This window comes from Macaca mulatta, chromosome 10 (assembly GCF_049350105.2).
Source record: "Macaca mulatta isolate MMU2019108-1 chromosome 10, T2T-MMU8v2.0, whole genome shotgun sequence".
Classification (NCBI taxonomy): domain Eukaryota; kingdom Metazoa; phylum Chordata; class Mammalia; order Primates; family Cercopithecidae; genus Macaca; species Macaca mulatta.
Genome location: NC_133415.1, coordinates 51,351,206 through 51,369,184, shown reverse-complemented (window position 1 = coordinate 51,369,184; position 17,979 = coordinate 51,351,206).

Sequence of the window (17,979 nt, the reverse complement as noted above, 5' to 3'; positions counted from 1 at the left end):
TCCCCTCAAGAAGCCTTTCGCTAAGACAGTTCTTGTGGAATTGGCAAAGTGATATTTGGAAGCCCATAGAGGGCTACGGTGAAAAAGGAAATATCCTCAGATGAAATCTGGAAAGAAGCTTTCTGAGAAACTGCTTGGTGTACTGTTAATTCATCTCACAGAGTTACATCTGTGTTTCGTGGATCTCCTTTCTAGCCTTATTTCTGGGGAATCTGAGAACAGATATTTGGGTTCCTTTGAAGACTATAGGGCCAAAAGATATATCCTCCAATAACAAAGAGAAAGAAGCTTTCTGAGAAACTCCTTTGTGTTCTGTGTAATCATTTCACAGAGCTACAGGTTTCCCCTCAAGAAGCCTTTCGCTAAGACAGTTCTTATGGAATTGGCAAAGTGATATTTGGAAGCCCATAGAGGGCTACGGTGAAAAAGGAAATATCCTCAGATGAAATCTGGAAAGAAGCTTTCTGAGACACTGGTTGGTGTTGTGTTAATTCATCTCACAGAGTTACATCTGTATTTCTTGGATCTCTTTGCTAGCCTTATTTCTGTGGAATCTGAGAAAAGATATTTCGGATCCCTTTGAAGACTATAGGGCCAAAGGAAATATACTCCGATTACAAAGAGAAAGAAGCTTTCTGAGAAACATCTTTTTGTTCTGTGAAATCATCTCACAGAGTTACAGCTTTCCTCTCAAGAACCCTTTTACTAAGACAGTTCTTGTGGAATTGGCAAAGTGACATTTTGAAGCCCATAGAGGGCTATGGTGAAAAAGGAAATATCCTCAGATGAAATCTGGAAAGAAGCTTTCTGAGAAACGGCTTAGTGTTCTGTTAATTTATCTCACAGATTTACATCTGTATTTCTTGGATCTCTTTGCTAGCCTTATTTTTGTGGAATCTGAGAACAGATATTTCGGATCCCTTTGAAGACTATAGGGCCAAAGGAAATATCCTCTGAAAACAAAGAGAAAGATGCTTTCAGAGAAACTTCCTTGTGTTTTGTGAAATCATCTCACAAAGTTACAGCTTTCCCCTCAAGAAGCCTTTCGCTAAGACAGTTCTTGTGGAATTGGCAAAGTGATATTTGGAAGCCAATGGAGGGCTATGCTGTAAAAGGAAATATCCTCAGATGAAATCCAGAAAGAAGATTTCTGAGAAACTGCTTGGTGTTCTGTTAATTCATCTCACAGAGTTACATCTGTATTTCGTGGATCTCTTTGCTAGCCTTATTTCTGTGGAATCTGAGAACAGATATTTCGGATCCCTTTGAAGACTATAGGGCCAAAGGAAATATCCTTCGATTACAAAGAGAAATAAGCTTTCTGAGAAACTTCTTTGTGTTCTGTGAAATCAACTCACAATTACAGCTTTCCCCTCAAGAAGCCTTTCGCTAAGACAGTTCTTGTGGAATTGGCAAAGTGATATTTGGAAGCCCATAGAGGGCTACGGTGAAAAAGGAAATATCCTCAGATGAAATCTGGAAAGAAGCTTTCTGAGAAACTGCTTGGTGTACTGTTAATTCATCTCACAGAGTTACATCTGTATTTCGTGGATCTCCTTTCTAGCCTTATTTCTGTGGAATCTGAGAACAGATATTTTGGTTCCTTTGAAGACTATAGGGCCAAAAGATATATCCTCCAATAACAAAGAGAAAGAAGCTTTCTGAGAAACTCCTTTGTGTTCTGTGTAATCATTTCACAGAGCTACAGGTTTCCCCTCAAGAAGCCTTTCGCTAAGACAGTTCTTGTGGAATTGGCAAAGTGATATTTGGAAGCCCATAGAGGGCTACGGTGAAAAAGGAAATATCCTCAGATGAAATCTGGAAAGAAGCTTTCTGAGAAACTGCTTGGTGTTCTGTTAATTCATCTCACAGAGTTACATCTGTATTTCGTGGATCTATTTGCTAGCCTTATTTCTGTGGAATCTGAGAACAGGTATTTCGGATCCCTTTGAAGACTATAGGGCCAGAGTAAATATCCTCCGATTACAAAGAGAAAGAAGCTTACTGAGAAACTTCTTTGTGTTCTGTGAAATCAACTCACAGAGTTACAGCTTTCCCCTCAAGATGCCTTTCGCTAAGACAATTCTTGTGGAATTGGCAAAGTGATATTTGGAGGCCCATAGAGGGCTATTGTGAGAAAGGAAATATCCTCAGATGAAATCTGGAAAGAAGCTTTCTGAGAAACTGCTTGGTGTTCTGTTAATTCATCTCACAGAGTTACATCTGTATTTCGTGGATCTATTTGCTAGCCTTATTTCTGTGGAATCTGAGAACAGATATTTCGGATCCCTTTGAAGACTATAGGGCCAAAGGAAATATCCTCCGATTACAAAGAGAAAGAAGCTTTCTGAGAAACATCTTTTTGTTCTGTGAAATCATCTCACAGAGTTACAGCTTTCCTCTCAAGAACCCTTTTACTAAGACAGTTCTTGTGGAATTGGCAAAGTGACATTTGGAAGCCCATAGAGGGCTATGGTGAAAAAGGAAATATCCTCAGATGAAATCTGGAAAGAAGCTTTCTGAGAAATGGCTTAGTGTTCTGTTAATTTATCTCACAGATTTACATCTGTATTTCGTGGATCTCTTTGCTAGCCTTATTTTTGTGCAATCTGAGAACAGATATTTCGGATCCCTTTGAAGACTATAGGGCCAAAGGAAATATCCTCCGATAACAAAGAGAAAGATGCTTTCAGAGAAACTTCTTTGTGTTTTGTGAAATCATCTCACAAAGTTACAGCTTTCCCCTCAAGAAGCCTTTCGCTAAGACAGTTCTTGTGGAATTGGCAAAGTGATATTTGGAAGCCAATGGAGGGCTAGGCTGTAAAAGGAAATATCCTCAGATGAAATCCGGAAAGAAGATTTCTGAGAAACTGCTTGGTGTTCTGTTAATTCATCTCACAGAGTTACATCTGTATTTCGTGGATCTCTTTGCTAGCCTTATTTCTGTGGAATCTGAGAACAGATATTTCGGATCCCTTTGAAGACTATAGGGCCAAAGGAAATATCCTTCGATTACAAAGAGAAAGAAGGTTTCTGAGAAACTTCTTTGTGTTCTGTGAAATCAACTCACAATTACAGCTTTCCCCTCAAGAAGCCTTTCGCTAAGACAGTTCTTGTGGAATTGGCAAAGTGATATTTGGAAGCCCATAGAGGGCTACGGTGAAAAAGGAAATATCCTCAGATGAAATCTGGAAAGAAGCTTTCTGAGAAACTGCTTGGTGTACTGTTAATTCATCTCACAGAGTTACATCTGTATTTCGTGGATCTCCTTTCTAGCCTTATTTCTGTGGAATCTGAGAACAGATATTTGGGTTCCTTTGAAGACTATAGGGCCAAAAGATATATCCTCCAATAACTAAGAGAAAGAAGCTTTCTGAGAAACTCCTTTGTGTTCTGTGTAATCATTTCACAGAGCTACAGGTTTCCCCTCAAGAAGCCTTTCGCTAAGACAGTTCTTGTGGAATTGGCAAAGTGATATTTGGAAGCCCATAGAGGGCTACGGTGAAAAAGGAAATATCCTCAGATGAAATCTGGAAAGAAGCTTTCTGAGAAACTGGTTGGTGTTCTGTTAATTCATCTCACAGAGTTACATCTGTATTTCTTGGATCTCTTTGCTAGCCTTATTTCTGTGGAATCTGAGAACAGATATTTCGGATCCCTTTGAAGACTATAGGGCCAAAGGAAATATCCTCCGATAACAAAGAGAAACAAGCTTTCTGAGAAACTTCTTTGTGTTCTGTGAAATCATCTCAGAGAGTTACAGCTTTCCCCTCAAGAAGCCTTTCGCTAAGACAGTTCTTGTGGAATTGGCAAAGTGATATTTGGAAGCCCATAGAGGGATACGGCAAAAAAGGAAATATCCACAGATGAAATCTGGAAAGAAGCTTTCTGAGAAACTGCTTGGTGTTCTGTTAATTCATCTCACAGAGTTACATCTGTATTTCGTGGATCTATTTGCTAGCTTTATTTCTGTGGAATCTGAGAACAGGTATTTCGGATCCCTTTGAAGACTATAGGGCCAGAGTAAATATCCTCCGATTACAAAGAGAAAGAAGCTTACTGAGAAACTTCTTTGTGTTCTGTGAAATCAACTCACAGAGTTACAGCTTTCCCCTCAAGATGCCTTTCGCTAAGACAATTCTTGTGGAATTGGCAAAGTGATATTTGGAGGCCCATAGAGGGCTATTGTGAGAAAGGAAATATCCTCAGATGAAATCTGGAAAGAAGCTTTCTGAGAAACTGCTTGGTGTTTTGTTAATTCATCTCACAGAGTTACATCTGTATTTCGTGGATCTATTTGCTAGCCTTATTTCTGTGGAATCTGAGAACAGGTATTTCGGATCCCTTTGAAGACTATAGGGCCAAAGGAAATATCCTCCGATTACAAAAGAAAGAAGCTTTCTGAGAAACCTCTATGTGTTCTGTGAATTAAACTTACAGAGTTACAGCTTTCCCCTCAAGAAGCCTTTCGCTAAGACAGTTCTTGTGGAATTGGCAAAGTGATATTTGGAAGCCTACCGAGGGCTACGGTGAAAAAGGAAATATCCTCAGATGAAATCTGGAAAGAAGCTTTCTGAGAAACTGCTTGGTGTTCTGTTAATTCATCTCACAGAGTTACATCTGTATTTCGTGGATCTCTTTGCTAGCCTTATTTCTGTGGAATCTGAGAACAGATATTTCGGATCCCTTTGAAGACTATAGGGCCAAAGGAAATATCCTCCGATTACAAAGAGAAAGAAGCTTTCTGAGAAACATCTTTTTGTTCTGTGAAATCATCTCACAGAGTTACAGCTTTCCTCTCAAGAACCCTTTTACTAAGACAGTTCTTGTGGAATTGGCAAAGTGACATTTGGAAGCCCATAGAGGGCTATGGTGAAAAAGGAAATATCCTCAGATGAAATCTGGAAAGAAGCTTTCTGAGAAACGGCTTAGTGTTCTGTTAATTTATCTCACAGATTTACATCTGTATTTCGTGGATCTCTTTGCTAGCCTTATTTTTGTGGAATCTGAGAACAGATATTTCGGATCCCTTTGAAGACTATAGGGCCAAAGGAAATATCCTCTGAAAACAAAGAGAAAGATGCTTTCAGAGAAACTTCTTTGTGTTTTGTGAAATCATCTCACAAAGTTACAGCTTTCCCCTCAAGAAGCCTTTCGCTAAGACAGTTCTTGTGGAATTGGCAAAGTGATATTTGGAAGCCAATGGAGGGCTATGCTGTAAAAGGAAATATCCTCAGATGAAATCCAGAAAGAAGATTTCTGAGAAACTGCTTGGTGTTCTGTTAATTCATCTCACAGAGTTACATCTGTATTTCGTGGATCTCTTTGCTAGCCTTATTTCTGTGGAATCTGAGAACAGATATTTCGGATCCCTTTGAAGACTATAGGGCCAAAGGAAATATCCTTCGATTACAAAGAGAAATAAGCTTTCTGAGAAACTTCTTTGTGTTCTGTGAAATCAACTCACAATTACAGCTTTCCCCTCAAGAAGCCTTTCGCTAAGACAGTTCTTGTGGAATTGGCAAAGTGATATTTGGAAGCCCATAGAGGGCTACGGTGAAAAAGGAAATATCCTCAGATGAAATCTGGAAAGAAGCTTTCTGAGAAACTGCTTGGTGTACTGTTAATTCATCTCACAGAGTTACATCTGTATTTCGTGGATCTCCTTTCTAGCCTTATTTCTGTGGAATCTGAGAACAGATATTTGGGTTCCTTTGAAGACTATAGGGCCAAAAGATATATCCTCCAATAACTAAGAGAAAGAAGCTTTCTGAGAAACTCCTTTGTGTTCTGTGTAATCATTTCACAGAGCTACAGGTTTCCCCTCAAGAAGCCTTTCGCTAAGACAGTTCTTGTGGAATTGGCAAAGTGATATTTGGAAGCCCATAGAGGGCTACGGTGAAAAAGGAAATATCCTCAGATGAAATCTGGAAAGAAGCTTTCTGAGAAACTGGTTGGTGTTCTGTTAATTCATCTCACAGAGTTACATCTGTATTTCTTGGATCTCTTTGCTAGCCTTATTTCTGTGGAATCTGAGAACAGATATTTCGGATCCCTTTGAAGACTATAGGGCCAAAGGAAATATCCTCCGATAACAAAGAGAAACAAGCTTTCTGAGAAACTTCTTTGTGTTCTGTGAAATCATCTCAGAGAGTTACAGCTTTCCCCTCAAGAAGCCTTTCGCTAAGACAGTTCTTGTGGAATTGGCAAAGTGATATTTGGAAGCCCATAGTGGGCTATGGTGAAAAAGGAAATATCCTGAGATGAAATCTGGAAAGAAGGTTTCTGAGAAAGTGCTGAGTGTTCTGTTAATTCATCTCACAGATTTACATCTGTGTTTCGTGGATCGCTTTGCTAGCCTTATTTCTGTGGAATCTGAGAACAAATATTTCGGATCCCTCTAAGACTATAGGGCCAAAGGAAATATCCTCCGATTACAAAGAGATAGAAGCTGTCAGAGAAACTTCTTTGTGTTCTGTGAAATCATCTCTCAGAGTTACAGCTTTCCTCTCAAGAAGCCTTTTGCTAAGACAGTTCTTGTGGAATTGGCAAAGTGAAATTTGGATGCCCAAAGAGGGCTATGGTGAAAAAGGAAATATCCTCAGATGAAATCTGGAAAGAAGCTTTCTGAGGAACTGCTTGGTGTTTTGTTAATTCATCTCACAGAGTTACATCTCTATTTCGTGGATCTCTTTGCTAGCCTTATTTCTGTGGAATCTGAGAACAGGTATTTCGGATGCCTTTGAACACTATAGGGCCAAAGGAAATATCCTCCGATAACAAAGAGAAAGAATCTTTCTAAGAAACTTCTTTGTGTTCTGTGAAATCATCTCACAGAGTTACAGCTTTCCCCTCAAGAAGCCTTTCGCTAAGACAGTTCTTGTGGAATTGGTAAAGTGATATTTGGAAGCCCATAGAGGGAGATGGTGAAAAAGGAAATATCCTCAGATGAAATCTGGAACGAAGCTTTCTGAGAAACTGCTTAGTGTTCTGTTAATTCATCTCGCAGAGTTACATCTGTATTTCGTGGATCTCTTTGCTAGCCTTATTTCTGTGGAATCTGAGAACAGATATTTCGGATCCCTTTGAAGAGTATAGGGCCAAAGGAAATATCCTCCGATTACAAAGAGAAAGAAGCTTTCTGAGAAACTCCTTTTTGTTCTGTGAAGTCATTTCACAGAGTTACAGGTTTACCCTCAAGAAGCCTTTCACTAAGACACTACTTGTGGAATTGGCAAGGTGATATTTGGAAGCCCGTAGAGGGCTATGGTGAAAAAGGAAATATCCTCAGATGAAATCTGGAAAGAAGCTTTCTGAGAAACTGCTTAGTGTTCTGTTTATTCATCTCACAGAGTTACATCTGTATTTCGTGGATCTCTTTGCTAGCCTTATTTCTGTGGAATCTGAGAACAGATAGTTCGGATCCCTTTGAAGACTATAGGGCCAAAGGAAATATCCTCCGATTACAAAGAGAAAGAAGCTTTCTGAGAAACTTCTTTGTGTTCTGTGAAATCATCTCACAGAGTTACAGCTTTCCCCTCAAGAAGCCGTTCGCTAAGAAACTTCTTGTGTAATTGGCAAAGTGATATTTGGAAGCTCATAGAGGGCTATGGTGAAAAAGGAAATATCCTCAGATGAAATCTGGAAAGAAGATTTCTGTGAAACTGCTTGGTGTTCTGTTAATTCATCTCACAGAGTTACATCTGTATTTCGTGGATCTCTTTGGTAGCCTTATTTCTGTGGAATCTCAGAACAAATATTTCGGATCCCTTTGAAAACGATAGGGCAAAAGGAAGTATCCTCCCATAACAAAGAGAAAGAAGGTTTCTGAGAAACTTCTTTGTGTTTTGTGAAATCATCTCACAGAGTTACAGTTTTCCCCTGAAGAAGCCTTTCAATAAGACACTTCTTGTGGAATTTGCAAAGTGATATTTGGAAGCCCTTAGAGGGCTGTGGTGAAAAAGGAAATATCCTCAGATGAAATCTGGAAAGAAGCTTTCTGAGAAACTGCTTAGTGTTCTGTTAATTCATCTCACAGAGTTACATCTGTATTTCGTGGATCTCTTTGCTAGCCTTATTTCTGTGGAATCTGAGAACAGATATTTCGGATCCCTTTGAAGACTATAGGGCCAAAGGACATATCCTCCGATAACAAAGAGAAAGATTATTTCAGAGAAACTTCTTTGTGTTTTGTGAAATCATCTCACAGAGTTACAGATTTCTCCCCAAGAAGCCTTTCGCTAAGACAGTTCTTGTGGAATTGCAAAGTGATATTTGGAAGCCCATGGAGTGCTATGGTGAAAAAGGAAATATCCTCAGATGAAATCTGGAAAGAAGCTTTCTGAGGAACTGCTTGGTGTTTTGTTAATTCATCTCAGAGAGTTACATCTCTATTTCGTGGATCTCTTTGCTAGCCTTATTTCTGTGGAATCTGAGAACAGATATTTCGGATCCCTTTGAAGACTATAGGGCAAAAGGAAATATCCTCCGATAACAAAGAGAAAGAAGCTTTCTAAGAAACTTCTTTGTGTTCTGTGAAATCATCTCACAGAGCTACAGCTTTCCCCTCAAGAAGCCTTTCGCTAAGACAGTTCTTGTGGAATTGGTAAAGGGATATTTGGAAGCCCATAGAGGGCTATGGTGAAAAAGGAAATATCCTCAGATGAAATCTGGAACGAAGCTTTCTGAGAAACTGCTTAGTGTTCTGTTAATTCATCTCACAGAGTTACATCTGTATTTCGTGGATCTCTTTGCTAGCCTTATTTCTGTGGAATCTGAAAACAGATATTTCGGATCCCCTTGAAGTCTATAGGGCCAAAGGAAATATCCTCCGATTACAAAGAGAAAGAAGCTTTCTGAGAAACTTCTTTGTGTTCTGTGAAATCATCTCTCAGAGTTACAGCTTTCCTCTCAAGAAGCCTTTTGATAAGACAGTTCTTGTGGAATTGGCAAAGTGACATTTGGATGCCCATACAGGGCTATGGTGAAAAAGGAAATATCTTCAGATGAAATCTGGAAAGAAGCTTTCTGAGAAACTGCTTGGTGTTCTCTTAATTCATCTCACAGAGTTACATCTGTATTTCGTGGATCTCTTGCTAGCCTTATTTCTGTGGAATCTGAGAACAGATATTTCGGATCCCTTTGAAGTCTATAGGGTCAAAGGAAATATCCTCCGATTACAAAGAGAAAGAAGCTTTCTGAGAAACTTCTTTGTGTTCTGTGAAATCATATCACAGAGTTACAGCTTTCCCCTCAAGAAGCCGTTCGCTAAGAAACTTCTTGTGTAATTGGCAAAGTGATATTTGGAAGCCCAAAGAGGGCTAGGGTGAAAAAGGAAATATCCTCAGATGAAATCTGGAAAGAAGCTTTCTGAGAAACTGCTTAGTGTTCTGTTAATTCATCTCAAACAGTTGCATCTGTATTTCTAGCATCTCTTTGCTAGCCTAATTTCTGTGGAATCTGAGAACACATAATTCAGATCCCTTTGAAGACTATAGGGCCAAAGGAAATATCCTCCGATAACAAAGAGAAAGAAGCTTCCTGAGAAACTTCTTTGTGTTCTGTGAAATCATCTCACAGAGTTACAGCTTTCCCCTAAAGAAGCGTTTCGCTAAGACACTTCTTGTGGAATTGGCAAAGTGATATTTGGAAGCCCATAGAGTGCTATGGTGAAAAAGGAAATATCCTCAGATGAAATCTGGAAAGAAGCTTTCTGAGAAACTGCTTAGTGTTCTGTTAATTCATCTCACAGAGTTACATCTGTATTTCGTGGATCTCTTTGCTAGCCTTATTTCTGTGGAATCTGAGAACAGATAGTTCGGATCCCTTTGAAGACTATAGGGCCAAAGGAAATATCCTCCGATTACAAAGAGAAGGAAGCCTTCTGAGAAACTTCTTTGTGTTCTGTGAAATCATCTCACAGAGTTACAGCTTTCCCCTCAAGAATTCGTTTGCTAAGAAACTTCTTGTGTAATTGGCAAAGTGATATTTGGAAGCCCATAGAGGGCTATGGTGAATAAGGAAATATCCTCAGATGAAATCTGGAAAGAAGCTTTCTGAGGAACTGCTTGGTGTTTTGTTAATTCATCTCACAGAGTTACATCTCTATGTCGTGGATTTCTTTGCTAGCCTTATTTCTGTGGAATCTGAGAACAGATATTTCGGATCCCTTTGAAGACTATAGAGCCAAAGGAAATATCCTCTGATAAGAAAGAGAAACAAGCTTTCTGAGAAACTTCTTTGTGTTCAGTGAAATCATCTCACAGAGTTACAGCTTTCCCCTCAAGAAGCCTTTCGCTAAGACAGTTCTTGTGGAATTGGTAAAGTGATATTTAGAAGCTCATAGAGGGCTATGGTGAAAAAGGAAATATCCTCAGATGAAATCTGGAACGAAGCTTTCTGAGAAACTGCTTAGTGTTCTGTTAATTCATCTCACAGAGTTACATCTCTATTTCGTGGATCTCTTTGCTAACCTTATTTCTGTGGAATCTGAGAACAGATAGTTCAGATCCCTTTGAAGACTATAGGGCCAAAGGAAATATCCTCCGATTACAAAGAGAAAGAAGCTTTCTGAGAAACTTCTTTATGTTCTGTGAAATCATCTCACAGAGTTACAGCTTTCCCCTCAAGAAGCCGTTCGCTAAGAAACTTCTTGTGTAATTGGCAAAGTGATATTTGGAAGCTCATAGAGGGCTATGGTGAAAAAGGAAATATCCTCAGATGAAATCTGGAAAGAAGCTTTCTGAGGAACTGCTTGGTGTTTTGTTAATTCATCTCACAGAGTTAAATCTCTATGTCGTGGATTTCTTTGCTAGCCTTATTTCTGTGGAATCTGAGTACAGATATTTCGGATCCCTTTGAAGACTATAGGGCCAAAGGAAATATCCTCCGATAACAAAGAGAAAGAAGCTTTCTAAGAAACTTCTTTGTGTTCTGTGAAATCATCTCACAGAGTTACAGCTTTCCCCTCAAGAAGCCTTTCGCTAAGACAGTTCTTGTGGAATTGGTAAAGTGATATTTAGAAGCTCCTAGAGGGCTATGTTGAAAAAGGAAATATCCTCAGATGAAATCTGGAACGAAGCTTTCTGAGAAACTGCTTAGTGTTCTGTTAATTCATCTCACAGAGTTACATCTCTATTTCGTGGATCTCTTTGCTAGCCTTATTTCTGTGGAATCTGAGAACAGATAGTTCGGATCCCTTTGAAGACTATAGGGCCAAAGGAAATGTCCTCCGATTATAAAGAGAAAGAAGCTTTCTGAGAAACTTCTTTGTGTTCTGTGAAATCATCTCACAGAGTTACAGCTTTCCCCTCAAGAAGCCGTTCGCTAAGAAACTTCTTGTGTAATTGGCAAAGTGATATTTGGAATCTCATAGAGGGCTATGGTGAAAAAGGAAATATCCTCAGATGAAATCTGGAAAGAAGCTTTCTGAGGAACTGCTTGGTTTTTTGTTAATTCATCTCACAGAGTTACATCTGTATTTTTTGTGGATCTCTTTGCTAGCCTTATTTCTGTGGAATCTGAGAACAGATATTTCGGATCCCTTTGAAGACTATAGGGCCAAAGGAAATATCCTCCCATAACAAAGAGAAAGAAGCTTTCAAAGAAACTTCTTTGTGTTCTGTGAAATCATCTCACAGAGTTACAGCTTTCCCCTCAAGAAGCCTTTCGCTAAGACCGTTCTTGTGGAATTGGTAAAGGGATATTTGGAAGCCCATAGATGTCTATGTTGAAAAAGGAAATATCCTCAGATGAAATCTGGAAAGAAGCTTTCTGAGAAAGTGCTTAGTGTTCTGTTAATTCATCTCACAGATTTACATCTGTATTTCGTGGATCGCTTTGCTAGCCTTATTTCTGTGGAATCTGAGAACAAATATTTCGGATCCCTCTGAAGACTATAGGGCCAAAGGAAATATCGTCCGATTACAAAGAGATAGAAGCCGTCAAAGAAACTTCTTTGTGTTCTGTGAAACCATCTCACAGAGCTAAAGCTTTCCCCTCAAGAAGCCTTTCGCTAAGACACTTCTTGTGGAATTCGCAAAGTGATATTTGGAAGCCCAAAGAGGGCTATGGTGAAAAAGGAAATATCCTCAGATGAAATCTGGAAAGAAGCTTTCTGAGAAACTGCTTGGTGTTCTGTTAATTCATCTCACAGAGATACATCTGTATTTCGTGGATCTCTTTGCTAGCCTTATTTCTGTGGAATCTGAGAACAGATATTTCAGATCCCTTTGAAGACTATAGGGCCAAAGGAAATATCCTCCGATTACAAAGAGAAAGAAGCTTTCTGAGAAACTTCTTTGTGTTCTGTGAAATCAACTCACAGAGTTACAGCTTTCTCCTCAAGAAGCCTTTCGCTAAGACACTTCTTGTGGAATTGGCAAAGTGATATTTGGAAGCCCATAGAGGGCTATGGTGAAAAAGGAAATATCCTCAGATGAAATCTGGAAAGAAGATTTCTGTGAAACTGCTTGGTGTTCTGTTAATTCATCTCACAGAGTTACATCTGTATTTCGTGGATCTCTTTGCTAGCCTTATTTCTGTGGAATCTGAGAACAGATATTTCGGATCCCTTTGAAGACTATAGGGCCAAAGGAAATATTCTCCAATAACAAAGAGATAGAAGATTTCTGAGAAACTTCTTTGTGTTCTGTGAAATCATCTCACAGAGTTACAGCTTTCCCTCAAGAAACCTTTCGCTAAGACACTTCTTGTGTAATTGGCAAAGTGATATTTGGAAGCCCACAGAGGGTTATGTTGAAAAAGGAAATATCCTCAGATGAAATCTGGAAAGAAGCTTTCTGAGAAACTGCTTAGTGTTCTGTTAATTCATCTCACAGAGTTACATCTGTATTTCCTGGATCTCTTTGCTTGCCTTATTTCTGTGGAATCTGAGAACAGATATTTCGGATCCCTTTGAAGACTATAGGGCCAAAGGAAATATCCTCCGATAACAAAGAGAAGGAAGCTTTCTGAGAAACTTCTTTGCGATCTCTGAAATCATCCTACAGAGTTACAGATTTCCCCTCAAGAAGCCTTTCGCTAAGACACTTCTTGTGGAATTGGCAAAGTGATAATTGGAAGCACATAGAGGGCTATGGTGAAAAAGGAAATATCCTCAGATGAAATCTGGAAAGAAGATTTCTGTGAAACTGCTTGTTGTTCTGTTAATTCATCTCACAGAGTTACATCTGTATTTCGTGGATCTCTTTGCTAGCCTTATTTCTGTGGAATCTGAGAACAAATATTTCGGATCCCTTTGAAAACTGTAGGGCAAAAGGAAGTATCCTCCGATAACAGAGAGAAAGAAGGTTTCTGAGAAACTTCTTTGTGTTTTGTGAAATCATCTCACAGAGTTACAGCTTTCCCCTCAAGAAGCCTTTCGCTAAGACAGTTCTTGTGGAATTGGCAAAGTGATATTTGGAAGCCCATGGAGGGCTATGGTGAAAAAGGAAATATCCTCAGATGAAATCTGGAAAGAAGCTTTCTGAGAAACTGCTTGGTGTTCTGTTAATTCATCTCACAGAGTTACATCTGTATTTCGTGGATCTATTTGCTAGCCTTATTTCTGTGGAATCTGAGAACAGATATTTCGGATCCCTTTGAAGACTATAGGGCCAAAGGAAATATCCTCCGATTAAAAGAGAAAGAAGCTTTCTGAGAAACTTCTTTGTGTTCTGTGAAATCAACTCACAGAGTTACAGCTTTCCCCTCAAGAAGCCTTTCGCTAAGACACTTCTTGTGGAATTGGCAAAGTGATATTTGGAAGCCCATAGAGGGGTATGGTGAAAAAGGAAATATCCTCAGATGAAATCTGGAAAGAAGATTTCTGTGAAAATGCTTGGTGTTCTGTTAATTCATCTCACAGAGTTACATCTGTATTTCGTGGATCTCTTTGGTAGCCTTATTTCTGTGGAATCTGAGAACATATATTTCGGATCCCTTTGAAAACCATAGGGCAAAAGGAAGTATCCTCCGATAACAAAGAGAAAGAAGGTTTCTGAGAAACTTCTTTGTGTTCTGTGAAATCATCTCACAGAGTTACAGCTTTCCCCTCAAGAAGCCTTTCAATAAGACACTTCTTGTGGAATTTGCAAAGTGATATTGGAAGCACTTAGAGGGCTGTGGTGAAAAAGGAAATATCCTCAGATGAAATCTGGAAAGAAGCTTTCTGAGAAACTGCTTAGTGTTCTGTTAATCATCTCACAGAGTTACATCTGTATTTCGTGGATCTCTTTGCTAGCCTTATTTCTGTGGAATCTGAGAACAGATATTTCGGATCCCTTTGAACACTACAGGGCCAAAGGAAATATCCTCCGATTACAAAGAGAAAGAAGATTTCTGAGAAACTCCTTTGTGTTCTGTGAAGTCATTTCACAGAGTTACAGGTTTACCCTCAAGAAGCCTTTCACTAAGACACTTCTTGTGGAATTGGCAAGGTGATATTTGGAAGCCCATAGAGGGCTATGGTGAAAAAGGAAATATCTTCAGATGAAATCTGGAAAGAAGATTTCTGAGAAACTGCTTAGTGTTCTGTTTATTCATCTCACAGAGTTATTTCTGTATTTCGTGGATCTCCTTGCTAGCCTTATTTCTTTGGAATCTAGGAATAAATATTTCAGATCCCTTTGAAGACTATAGGGCCAAAGGAAATATCCTCCGATTACAAAGAGAAAGAAACTTTCTGAGAAACGTCTTGGTGTTCTGTGAAATCATCTCACAGAGTTACAGCTTTCCCCTAAAGAAGCGTTTCGCTAAGACCCTTCTTGTGGAATTGGCAAAGTGATATTTGGAAGCCCATAGAGGGCTAGGGTGAAAAAGGAAATATCCTCAGATGAAATCTGGAAAGAAGCTTTCTGAGAAACTGCTTAGTGTTCTGTTAATTCATCTCACGGAGTTACATATGTATTTCTTGGATCTCTTTGCTAGCCTTATTTCTGTGGAATCTGAGAACAGACATTTCGGATCCCTTTGAAGACTATAGGTTCAAAGGAAATATACTCCGATTACAAAGAGATAGAAGCTGTCAGAGAAACTTCTTTGTGTTCTGTGAAATTATCTCACAGAGATACAGCTTTCCCCTCAAGAAGTCTTTCGCTAAGACAGTTCTTGTGGAATTGGCAAAGTGATATTTGGAAGCCCTTAGAGGGCTGTGGTGAAAAAGGAAATATCCTCAGATGTATTCTGAAAAGGAGCCTTCTGAGAAACTGCTTAGTGTTCTTTAATTCATCTCACAGAGTTACATCTGTATTTCGTGGATCTCTTTGCTAGCCTTATTTCTGTGGAATCTGAGAACAGATATTTCGGATCCCTTTGAAGACTATAGGGCCAAAGGACATATCCTCCGATAACAAAGAGAAAGATGCTTTCAGAAACTTCTTTGTGTTTTGTGAAATCATCTCACAGAGTTACAGATTTCTCTCCAAGAAGCCTTTCGCTAAGACAGTTCTTGTGGAATTGGCAAAGTGATATTTGGAAGCCCATAGAGGGCTGTGGTGAAAAAGGAAATATCCTCAGATGAAATCTGGAAAGAAGCTTTCTGAGAAACTGCTTGGTGTTCTGTTAATTCATCTCACAGAGTTACATCTGTATTTCGTGGATCTCTTTGGTAGCCTTATTTCTGTGGAATCTGAGAACACATATTTCGGATCCCTTTGAAGACTATAGGGCCAAAGGAAATATCGTCCGATTACAAAGAGAAAGAAGCTTTCTGAGAAACTTCTTTGTGTTCTGTGAAATCAACTCACAGAGTTACAGCTTTCCCCTCAAGAAGCCTTTCGCTAAGACACTTCTTGTGGAATTGGCAAAGTGATTTTTGGAAGCCCATAGAGGGCTATGGTGAAAAAGGAAATATCCTCAGATGAAATCTGGAAAGAAGATTTCTGTGAAACTGCTTGTTGTTCTGTTAATTCATCTCACAGAGTTACATCTGTATTTCGTTGATTTCTTTGGTAGCCTTATTTCTGTGGAACCTGAGAACAAATATTTCGGATCCCTTTGAAAACTATAGGGCCAAAGGAAATATCCTCCGATAACAAAGAGAAAGAAGGTTTCTGAGAAACTTCTTTGTGTTTTGTGAAATCATCTCACAGAGTTACAGCTTTCCCCTCAAGAAGCCTTTCAATAAGACACTTCTTGTGGAATTTGCAAAGTGATATTTGGAAGCCCATAGAGGGCTGTGGTGAAAAATTAAATATCCTCAGATGAAATCTGGAAAGAAGCTTTCTGAGAAACTGCTTAGTGTTCTGTTAATTCATCTCACAGAGTTACATCTGTATTTCGTGGATCTCTTTGCTTGCCTTATTTCTGTGGAATCTGAGAACAGATATTTCGGATCCCTTTGAAGACTATAGGGCCAAAGGACATATCCTCCGATAACAAAGAGAAAGATGCTTTCAGAGAAACTTCTTTGTGATTTGTGAAATCATCTCACAGAGTTACAGATTTCTCCCCAAGAAGCCTTTCGCTAAGATAGTTCTTGTGGAATTGGCAACGTGATATTTGGAAGCCCATGGAGGGCTATGGTGAAAAAGGAAATATCCTCAGATGAAATCTGGAAAGAAGCTTTCTGAGAAACTGCTTGGTGTTCTGTTAATTCATCTCACAGAGTTACATCTGTATTTCGTGGATCACTTTGCTCGCCTTATTTCTGTGGAATCTGAGAACAGATAGTTCGGATCCCTTTGAAGAGTATAGGGCCAAAGGAAATATCCTCCGATTACAAAGAGAAAGAAGCTTTCTGAGAAACTTCTTTGTGTTCTGTGAAATCATCTCACAGAGTTACAGCTTTCCTCTCAACAAGCCGTTCGCTAAGAAACTTCTTGTGTAATTGGCAAAGTGATATTTGGAAGCCCTTAGAGGGCTATGGTGAAAAAGGAAATATCCTCAGATGAAATCTGGAAAGAAGCTTTCTGAGAAACTGCTTAGTGTTCTGTTAATTCATCTCACACAGTTACATCTGTATTTCTTGAATCTCTTTGCTAGCCTAATTTCTGTGGAATCTGAGAACACATAATTCGGATCCCTTTGAAGACTATAGGGCCAAAGGAAATATCCTCCGATAACAAAGAGAAAGAAGCTTTCTGAGAAACTTCTTTGTGTTCTGTGAAATCATCTCACAGTGTTATAGCTTTACCCTCAACAAGCCTTTCGCTAAGACAGTTCCTATGGAATTGGCAAAGTGATATTTGGAAGCCCATGGAGGTCTATGGTGAAAAAGGAAATATCCTCATATGAAATCTGGAAAGAAGCTTTCTGAGAAACTGCTTGGTGTTCTGTTCATTCATCTCACAGAGTTACATCTGTATTTCGTGGATCTCCTTTCTAGCCTTATTTCTGTGGAATCTGAGGACAGATATTTCAGATCCTTTTGAAGACTATAGGGCCAAAGAAATATCCTCCGATAACAAAGAGAAAGAAGCTTTCTTAGAAACTTCTTTGTGTTCTGTGAAACCTTCTCACAGAGTTACAGCTTTCCCCTAAAGAAGCGTTTCGCTAAGACACTTCTTGTGGAATTGGCAAAGTGATATTTGGAAGGCCATAGAGGGCTATGGTGAAAAAGGAAATATCCTCAGATGAAATATGGAACGAAGCTTTCTGAGAAACTGCTTAGTGTTCTGTTAATTCATCTCACAGAGTTACATCTGTATTTCGTGGATCTCTTTGCTAGCCTTATTTCTGTGGAATCTGAGAACAGATAGTTCGGATCCCTTTAAAGAGTATAATGCCAAAGGAAATATCCTCCGATTACAAAGAGAAAGAAGCCTTCTGAGAAACTTCTTGGTGTTCTGTGAAATCATCTCACAGAGTTACAGCTTTCCCCTCAAGAAGCCGTTCGCTAAGAAACTTCTTGTGTAATTGGCAAAGTGATATTTGGAAGCCCATAGAGGGTTATGGTGAAAAACGAAATATCCTCAGATTAAATCTGGAAAGAAGCTTTCTGAGGAACTGCTTGGTGTTTTGTTAATTCATCTCATAGAG